This window comes from Haliotis cracherodii, unplaced genomic scaffold (genome assembly GCF_022045235.1).
Source record: "Haliotis cracherodii isolate W230 unplaced genomic scaffold, xgHalCrac1.p SCAF_10, whole genome shotgun sequence".
NCBI classification, from domain to species: domain Eukaryota; kingdom Metazoa; phylum Mollusca; class Gastropoda; order Lepetellida; family Haliotidae; genus Haliotis; species Haliotis cracherodii.
Window position 1 is genome coordinate 50975251 of NW_027266265.1, and position 11648 is coordinate 50986898.

Here is an 11648-nt window from a genome sequence, read left to right on the forward strand (position 1 = left end):
TCAATCAGTTTCCAAGGTCTTGTCTTTGTATAGCTACCGGATGCTGGTAGAGGATCGACACACATGCACAACAGAGAAGTCGCGACGTTACAGAAAATTGACATCTACAAAATACGTACCGTATATTCCCCAACTGATACTAAGGCTACACAACATGCAGAGTAAGTGAGGTTTTACATCTCATTCAGCATTATTCCAGCTCTACGGTGACACCATTCAAGGGGTTGACGCATTCTAACTTGTGGAGCCTCGAACCCGGACCTTGGATGTGACGAGGCAACGCTTTAATCACTAGCCTATTCCGTCGCCCGAGAAAGGTTCGTTCGTTGGTTTGTTTGTTGTTTAACGCCGCACTCAGCAGTATTCCAGCTATATGACGGCTGTCTGTAAATAATCGTGTCTGGACCAGACAATCCAGTGATCATGAGCTATCATGAACATCGATCCACGCAATTGGGATCGATGACATGTATCAACCAAGTCAGCGAGCCTGACCACCCGATCCCGTTAGACGCCTTTTACGACAAGCATAGTCGCCTTTTACGGCAAGTATTGGTTGCTGAAGAACTATTCTACCCGGGATCTTCACGGGTCTCCCGAGATAGGGTTGAGGACTACAGTGAGATGAGGAGATCAATAACGCCGAAGTCCGCAATATTCAATTATATCACCGCAGCCTTAATAATCGAGTCGTGACAATCCAGTGATTCATTGCATAAGCTCGATGACACACACTCAGCCCGGCCGAGTGACCGCCTAACGTCCATTGTGGGCGGCGACCGCCTCCGTGGTCTAGTAGTAGAGCGTCCGCCCGGAGGTCCGGGGTTCGATCCCCGGCCGCGTCATACCAAAAGACGTTAAAAAATGGTACTTGTTGTTACTCAGCCTGGCGCTCGGGATTAAGGGGCTAAAACAAGGACTGGTCGGCTCGGAGTCAGTATACTGTGTCTGAGTGGGGTATTCATGTTGAACTGCGGCATGGTATCACAGTAGGGCCCTCTATAAGTTGGCATCAGTCCGGTCTAGTACAACGAGCCACACACATGCATACAATATAAGTACAATAATCTTGGACGCGACGTTAAACCCCATTTCACCTGCAGTCGACACGCAAGGGTGCTGGGGACGTACTCTGTCCAGGAATTCCCCTGGGGAGGAAAGAGGTGGATCAGGTTAGGTGAAATGACTTTAATGTTGCGTCCTAGATTATTACACTTATATAGCGACGTGTAGGCGTTTGTATGATCAAGCCACCGACCTTCCACTCTCCAGGCTGACGCTCTATCCACTAGACCGCGGAGGCGGTCGGACGTCAGAGACATGAATGAATGAATGAATGAATGAATGAATATATACAATAACGTGGGTATGTGTTAAGGATGTCGTCACTCCTACAACAGTAGCTCCACAAACTATGACGATATATGAACAGTTATGTTTGCGAAACTAAATTTTAAAATGTAAAAACGTCTTGGCACTTGAGAGAGAGTGAATGTTTTAACGCCACACCCAGCAATAGTTTAGCTACATCACGGCGGCCTCTAAATACTCGAGCCTGGCTCACACAATCCCGTGATTGATATGAACAACGCCCCAAGAGTCAGGTGAGGTGAGATGAAATGGGTTATAACGTCGCGTCCAGGATTATTGTACTTATATAGCGACGTGCATGTACGTGTGTGTGTTTGTGTGGCTGCTTGTACTAGTCCGGACTGATGCTGATTAATAGTGCTAGCTCACTGACATACCATGCCAGTTTAACATGAATATCCCACTCAGACACAGTATACTGACTCCGAGCCGACCACTCCTTGTTTTAGACCCTTAATGCCGAGCACCAGACAGGGTAACAACAAGTACCATCTTTTAACGTCTTTTGGTATGACGCGGCCGGTGATCGAACCCTGGACCTTCTGCTCTCCGGGCAGACGCTCTACCACTAGACCACGGAGGCGGTCACGAGTCAGGACACGATGACATGCAATTAACCAAGTCACCGAGCTACCACCTGTTTTAGTCACCAAGTTAGCCAGCTCGTACGACCAGCTGGAAAGGCCTTGGATACCGTTAGCTTGGGGGACATGATGTCTCCCTAGTGACAAGCTATTCGGCGGTAAAGGAGAGCAGCGCTCTGATTTGTTGTATTGGTTAAACCGTATTCATAACCACACCGCTAACACGTTTAAATAATATTGAGAACAAAATTGATGAGGTCATCATGACAGTCTGACATCCGGTGTGCGCACCGACCAAAGCTTCCCGTTCTACCGTAAACCTTGTTTTTCAGTGGCTTCACAGTACATTGGTGAATAAATGATTATTAATAATAGATTAAGAGCTACTATCACATGACTCAGGGCATTACTCGGGAATGTCCATGTTCTTTGTATAGTGAAACCTCGCTAGAAAGGACCCCGTTAAACCGGAAATGACACGGTTTATACAAATACTAGGTGACATATTGAAAACACGGTTGATTATGCGCATTAACAGGTTTTCACTGTATATTCCAAAGAAGTAAGTGGTGAATAGCTTTCCTTCTTCGTCAAACCAAACGAAACGTTAAAAGATGGTACTTGTTGTTACTCTGCCTGTAGTATGCACCTAGCTATTTAAGAGCAATAATCTTTTAAATCGACGTTGAAACCCCATTTCACCTCACCTTTCACGTCATGCTGACACGTAGGGAAATTACTGAAATTAATTTAAATCAAATCACGCTCACTCACTCTCCGAACACCGGTTTGTGATGGTAATATTCCCACGATCTATGCTGAAATGTATCCCCAGTTTCCGAGTCTCCGCCGCTGCGAGATTTCAGCAATCGGTCCTAATTTCATCAAGATCAAGCAAGAGAGTTTTTATAACCCAAGAATGCCTCTAACGAACTTCACTACTGAAACACTCTAAAGGATGAAGACGAAAGCTTTCTACACGAAATAGCTATGTTTGGATGCTATAACATTGAACAGATGTTTCGTATTAAAGACTGCTGCTTACACCATCTGTTCTGCTGAACTTCAGTGATTGGAGAACGTTTCGTTTAATTACTGTGACCGGATGGCGTTTAATGTGGACCAGTTTCATAACTGCGTTAAATGTTTGATAATGGTAATTATCATATACAGGGAAACATTAGTGGACTCAATTTACTCTCGCAATAATGTCCTTGACGCGAAAGAGGGAAACGTTTATATTTGAAATACGTAGATATTGCGGTCATATGTATTTTGAAAAACGAATTAATGAGAATTTCCGAAATTCACGACCTTGACAAAACATGACACAAGTATGACACGCGATGATGGATCTCCGTCCCAACGAAACCAAATGAGTTTTGTTCATGTTTTTACGACATTCCTACATTGTGGAGTGTTCTATGACTGAATACATTGCCAGATCGTAGCTGGTGTCGAATATCGTTTTGAAAAGAATTATTGTATGGCGGATTTGGTGTCAAAATCCGCCTGCAGCAGACGAAGAGTACAGAGGCCCCAATGACCTCAGTGACCTCAATAAAGATGTGGTTGTTAAACAAACGCTAACGAGACATCCTGCTTGACACCCAATCCTCATTTGACCCATTGGACACCCAATCAACACCTGACCGCGCTGAACATCCAATCAACATTTCACCGTGCTGGACATCCAGTCAACATCTGACCCACTGGACACCCAATCAATAACTGACCCGCTGGACACCCAATCAACATCTGACCCACTGGACGTCCAATCAACATCTGACCGTGCTGGCGACCCAATCAACATCTGATCCGCTGGACACCCAATCAACATCTGACCCGCTGGACACCAAATCAACATCTGACCCGCTGGACACCCAATCAATATCTGACTGTGCTGGACACCCAATCATCATTTGACCGTGCTGGACACCCACTGAACGTCTGATCCAGTGGACACACAGTCAATATCTTAGTCGCTTCAAACTCCTGTTAAACACGTTCCTCTTTTATTCCTAAATGAACTGGATTGTAGCAAGCTCATTTTGTTGGCATCGTTTGGTTTGCCTGGAGAATTAGTTTCGCAGTAAAACCAAGGTTAAGTTAACCTCACAAAACAAACAACTTTACCCGATACACTTACAAACATGATTATCCTGTTAACATAATCAATATCGGTTGTAGGAATTATGTTTTCAATTACAGAATGAAGAAACGCAGGAAAGCCAAAATGATTCAACACTATCTGATCTCAAAGTGTTAAGCTGCAGTTACTAAATTATCTGCTTGTTGGTTTTTAAAATTCTGGTAAGATTGCCAGGCCTTGATACCGACTACTTCCGCACACTGCGTGTGTCCATATAGCATGAGGAACTGCATTCAACAAGAACACAATTATGTTTTAAAAAAGATAACGCTTTAGCCTTCGTGCCATCATCAACGTGCCATAATCATTGTGCCACATCATTGTGTCACCGTCATTGTGTCACATCATTGTGTCACATCATTGTGCCACCGTCATTGTGCCACATCATTGTGACACATCATTGTGCCACATCATTGTGCCAACGTCATTGTGTCACATCATTGTGACACATCATTGTGCCACCGTCATTGTGTCACATCATTGTGCCACATCATTGTGCCACGTCATTGTACTACCGTCATTGTGCCACCATCACTGTTCCACCATCACTTTGCCATCATCATTGTTCTACCATCACTGTGCCTCCAGCATTGTGTTACCATCATTCTGCCATCATCATCGTACTACCATCATTGTGCCACCATAATCGTGTCAGCATCATTGTGCCACATCATTGTGCCATCGTCATTGTGCCACCATCATTCTGCCACCATCATTGTGCGCCCACCAACGTGCCACTATCACTGTGCCACCATCATTGTGTTACCATCATTCTGCCATCATCATGGTACTACCATCATTGTGCCACCATAATCGTGTCAGCATCATTGTGCCACATCATTGTGCCACCGTCATTGTGCATTGTTCTACAGTCATTGTGCCACCATCATTCCGTCACCATCATTGTGCGCCCACCAACGTGCCACTATCACTGTGCCACCATCATTGTGTTACCATCATTCTGCCATCATCATGGTACTACCATCATTGTGCCACCATAATCGTGTCAGCATCATTGTGCCACATCATTGTGCCACCGTCATTGTGCATTGTTCTACAGTCATTGTGCCACCACCATTCCGTCACCATCATTGTGCGCCCACCAACGTGCAACTATCACTGTGCCACCATCATTGTGCCACCATTAACGTGCCACCACCACTGTGTCACAATCATTGTGCCACCATCACCATCACTGTGTCACAATCATTGTGCCACCATCCCCATCGCTGTCCCGTCCACCTACACCACCACGCACGACGCCACCAGCAACACAACCTGAATGTATTTTCGTACGACTCGATGGATTTTCGATTCGCCCAGATAATAAAAAGATCGATGATCAACTCTTCTTTAACTCTTTGAAAACAATGAGTATGGTTTTACGCTGGTTTTTAGCAATATTCCAGCAATATCACAGCGGGGGACACCAGAAATGGGCTTCACACATTGTACCGATGTGGGGAATCGAACCCGACGAGCGAACGCTTTAGCCACGAGACTACCCCAGCGCCCCTTTACCACAATTAAAGCAGTGGTGTTCAAGGAGGTTTCAACGTCGGTACATGCACCAACGTTACTACTTCCTCAACATCGAGGAGCGGTAGGGTGACCTCGTGGTTGAAGCCCATTTCTGTTGTCCCCTGCATCACTTCAGGCTTTCCTCCCACATTAACTGGAATAATGTTAAAAGTGGCGTTAAACCCAACTCACTCACTCACATCATAATCAGCTTATGTGACTGAGATCTGATGGTAACATATTAAAACAGTTGCTTATACGTTGTAGGTATCCCTCATTTAAACTCAAAATCGTTCACAGGTGCATATAATTGTACAAGATATTAAATACAAATGATCAATGAATAAAATATGTAAAATCAATCACACAACATGTTTTGGAATGGATCTGACTTTAAACAGTTTCAAATTTCTTTCTCGCCGGTTAACGGCGTATGTGAAAACTCTCTGCAGCGACGCCATGATGCTAATTACTATACAGATGCCACTTGTACGTGCTGAGTCGGAGCTTACAACCAAAGGTTATTGCACTTGCTGTGAAACATTGCAAAAAACACACAGCGCGGAACGACATCTTGAAATCGACACACTTTTCAAGTCCATTGGAATGGGACGGTTTTAACACATGGCCGTATGCTGGTGGTTTCATTTGTAATCGACAAATCTACAAACAGGCATTTTCCGGACTGACAAATAACAGAGTAGCTTGTGCATACATAACATACGCTGCCTCATCACAAGATATTGCATCAGCAGGATGTGCCCGGGTGCCCGGGGCTCAGGATTGGGTCGGTTGATGCTGAAATGCAATGATGTATCAACCGTAAGTTCCCCATTAGGTCTACACCCGCAGCCATATGGTGAAAATTGTGCACCTTGCAAATTATATCGTTTTTAATATTCTCTGATAAATAATCACAATGATGGTGGCAGGATGACGGTGACACAATGGTGGAGCCACAATGACGGTGGCACAATGGTGGTGACACAATGATGGTGACACAATGATGGTGGCACAACGACGGTGGCACAATGACGGTGGCACAATGGTGGTGACACAATGATGGTGACACAATGATGGTGGCACAATGACGGTGGCACAATGATGAAGGAACAGTGATGGTGGCACAGTGGTGGTGGCACAATGACGGTGGCACAATGATGGTGGCACAATGACGGTGGCACAATGATGAAGGAACAGTGATGGTGGCACAGTGGTGGTGGCACAATGACGGTGGCACAATGATGGTGGCACAATGACGGTGGCACAATGATGAAGGAACAGTGATGGTGGCACAGTGGTGGTGGCACAATGACGGTGACACAATGATGGTGGCACAATGACGGTGGCACAATGATGAAGGAACAGTGATGGTGGCACAGTGGTGGTGGCACAATGACGGTGGCACAATGATGGTGGCACAATGACGGTGGCACAGTGATGGTCAAATAGCGATGTGGCACAACGACGGTGGCACAATGGTGGTGGCACAATGGTGGTGACACAATTATGGAGCCACAATGGTGGAGAACCAATTATGGAGCCACAATGATGGTGGCACAATGGTGGAGGAACAGTGATGGTGGCACAGTGGTGGTGGCACAATGGCGGTGGAACAATGATGGTCAAATAGCGATGGTGGCACAATGATGGTGGCACAATGGTGGTGGCACAATCATGGTGACAATCATGGTGACACGATGATGATGGCACAATGGTGGTGACACAATGATGGTGACACAATGATGGTAGCACAATGATGGTGGCACAATGGTGATGGCACAATGATGGTGACACAATGATGGTGGCACAATGGTGGTGACACAATGATGGTGGCACAATGGTGGTGGCACAATGATGGTGGCACAATGATGGTGACACGATGATGGTGGCACAATGGTGGTGGCACAATGATGGTGACAATCATGGTGACACGATGATGGTGGCACAATGGTGGTGACACAGTGATGGTGACACAATGATGGTAGCACAATGATGGTGGCACAATGGTGATGGCACAATGATGGGGATACTATGATGGTGGCACAATGATGGTGGCACTTCACGTTGAGTGTTCGGTTCCAAATTCAATTTAGCGCAGTTAAATCTACGGGTGAGCTCGCTCTACATTGAAAACACACAATGTTTATCACTTACAGTGAGTAGGGTTTAATGCCGCATTCTGCAGTATTACAGTTATATCAGCACGTCAACCAATTGTTTGAGGAAAGCCAAACATGATGCAGGCCTCTGACGTTTACCACTTTGGTGAAACCCACGAGCACGGATGTGGTACTGACAAACCTAGAAACATAATCAGGGCTAACAGGGATTCGAATCATAGGTCAAAGGCCCACAACTCTGCAAAGAGATTTGAGTGCCTTAGACTACTTGGCCACCCGTCCCCTGTATTCTATATACGTGTCAGTCCAAAAACCATCGTGAAGTAAATGTATGCTGAATTCATGACACTTTTTTATGGATAGCAACTTCTTTTTTTCTTTGTACGACGTTTTAGAACTACTTCTTGCTCCTTCGCCAGGTTCAATTCCCCACATGGGTACAGTGTGTGAAGCCCATTTGTGGTGTCCCCGCTGTGAGCTTGCTGGAATATTACTAAAAGCGGCGTAAAGCTCATACACTCACTCATTCATCGGGTGTAGTGATGTTCCCTTTGAAGTATAACCTCATATGTATCCACTGTGCTAGCCTTGCTCCAAGGCTGTACTGAAAGATAAGTCCACGGATGTGTTGTAATTCTATCCTCCTAATAGGCAAGTCTAGCTATGTGGACAGTACAGTCTCTTATAGGGACAACGTGTTCTTATTAGTTACATAATCTAGAAATTGTTTAAACTAATAATTATTCCCTAGGAGACTTGTGCAAGGCTACCAATGTTCCAGTCCGCGGAGATCACCGATTGTGGAATCAAAAGTGATGGCCCTTGACAATCCAATATGAGAAAGGTCGGTTTATCGGAAAGGTCGGTTTATCAGACAAGCGTCCTTGCTTCAAGTTAATATGCAGAACACAGAAAAGCCATAAAACTGTCTCGAGCAGTGGGTGTCAGCGCCGTTTCGCTTGACGATCAGTTAAACCAGGCATCGACAGGCTCCTGGTTCAGCAGCAGACTAGGGGGCGACCAATTAAGGAATTCAACTTTCATAACCCTCATTTGTGGTTAATGTTTCCCAACGTGTCAGTTGTTACCAGTGAGATTAGTGAGAGGTTGGGGTTTTGTTGTTGTTGTTTTTTTGTTTTTTTGTTTTGTCTTTTGTTTTTTTTGGGGGGGGGGAGGAGTTCTTCAAGGGTATCGGTACCGGTAAGTTAAGTTCGTCACCAGATATACTGAAGAACAAAAGAAACGCTCAGCTGACTCTAGTATATGTTGGATTTTCAATTGAAAATATTTTGTCGATATTATATTCGAAAAATGAACTGTACTGGAGCTAAGTCAACACTCAAAGAATATTTCTACATGGTATTTTTGTGTAATTCGATTGAAGACTTATAAAAAATTAAAATATATTACGCATAATACTTTCTTTTGCCACCCAGTTTATGATACTTCCTAGTTCTCATGACGGCATGTACAATTCCGTGTCGGTGTATCAATCATTGGCTGTTTGCATGCAACGCAGGTTAAAAATATATTGTTATTTCTAACTTTCCTTTTCAAAACTGACTCAGTAGGGAGGAAAATGTGTTGTATTATTATATTTCTTAAGGTGGTTGTAAATATGTGGAAGTAAAATTGATTCTGTTGTACAATGTGACCTTTTTTATAACCACGAAGGGGCGGACCCGAGGTGATGGGGACAATGGCTAGGCTCCCTTGCGAATTCCATACACTATTGCATGGGGCGTGCAAAAAACCGGAATTAGGTGCAAAAACGAACATGGGTGTATACTTTCTTTTGCCCGGCTGTTTATTTACTCTTTAAATATAACATACGGTTTCCATAAATGTAGCTTGATATTTCTATGAATATGGAATATATTTTTAGCAAAAGAGGTGTTAGCATTCAACGGATTTTGATTTTTGTAAACAACTAATTTAGGTTCGGGCGGTGAGAAAGAACTTTTTTTTATTCGGATTAATCTGTGAGTTATCATCTTCAGTTGTCGGATCCTGAGTAAACATGAACGCGCTAAGTGTCCTGGTACGTGTAGATGTTTACGTGTGATGACGCGGGAGGGGGATAAATTGTGAATGTTTGCAACACTGACTGACAACTGTCATCAAGCTGTCGAAAAAGTCTCAAACATTCGTTCATAGCGGTGTTTAAAGTATTTGAACAGTTCTGTAAACATCGACTAATTCTTTAAGACCTCTATAAATCTCAATAGTCATTTTCCTGAATTAATCCGTGCTTACGTGCCCAACTAACAAACAACGTCATTCATCCGAAAAGCCATTGGGTGGGTGGGGGGTGGAGGGGGTGAGGGGGTGAGGAGGGGGGGGGGGGGGGGGGGGGGGGCATAATACAAAACCAGAACAATCAACGCCTCTTTGGGTACTTAGGTAAACAAACATTCACTAACAAAACAGACTATTGTAAAAAGAACATGAGTTCAGGGTATAACTATGTCCCGGTATTTAAGCTTTTATATGTTATGTCTGTTTCCATTTTTAAAAAATCTCAAAATGGCAAGAGGCAACCCTATTTGAAGATCGTCGACCTCCATCATTCCTTGTTTTAATCATTTATTTGTTTGTTTGTTTAACGCCACACTCAGCAATATGCCAGCTATATGACGGTGGTCTGTAAATAAATGAGTCAAGACCAGACAATCCAGTGATTGACATCATGAGCATCGATCCACGCAACTGGGATCGATGACAGGCATCAACCAAGTCAGCGAGCCTGACCACCCGATCCCGTTAGTCGTCTCTTATGACAAGCATAGTCGCCTTTTACAGCAACCATGGGGTGACTACCCTGGATCTTCACAGGTTTTTAATTATTTAAAGACTATGTGGTTTAACTCTATCCCAACTAAGTTTATCTTTTGCCATTATAATACAAAAAATACAGTTAATTAATCCAGACTTTAACTGATTCGGCGATGACATTTCACCTTTCTTCAAGACGCTCATTTTAGAAGTATCCGGTGTAATTACTGTTGACGGGCTCTAGGACGGCGCCCTGTGAATAATCGAGTCAGGTCAGACAACCCAGTGATTGATATTACGAGCAACGATCCACGCTGTCGGGGTACGATGACACAACCAGACAATTCACCGAGCCTGTCAGATCCACTAACTCGCCTTTACGACCAGCACGGTTTGCCGGGGACCGATTCTCACATGGAATCCGGTGAAACTATTTAACCACTGTATTATGGACAACGTTACAGACTATTGGAATACATTGGAATAGTCGGTGGCCCATAAGGGACATGGAGTCTGTTTTTCAATATTTTGATATTTCACATACTTTTGCAAAATAACACAAGTTGTCATACAAATATGTGATAAATCATGTATAAAAGCAACCGAAAACATGGAAAATGTACGTTCAAGTAGGTAATGAATCGCTGAAATGTGAAGCGAAAATGGCAAAAACTAAAATGGAAATGTCCAAAACAAAAACGAGAAGGTCAAAAACTAAAATGAAAATACAGAAAAGTATTTCCACTGCGGTGATAATATTTCCACCGTGGGGAAAACTATTTACACCGCGATGAAAAGTATTTCCAACACGGTGATAATATTTCCACCGCAGTGTAAATATTTTTCATGATTTATCACATATTTGTATGACAAATCGTACGGTGACCCATAAGGGACATGGAGTCTGTTTTTCAATATTTTGATATTTCACTTACTTTTATCGTAATCTTTTGCAAATTAACACAATTCGTCATACAAATATGTGATAAATCATGTATAAAAACAACCGAAAACATGGAAAATGTACTTTCAAGTAGCTATTGAATTGCTGATATGTGAAGCGAAATGTCAAAAATAAAAACGAAAAGGTCAAAAACTAAAATGAAAATGTCATAAGCAAAA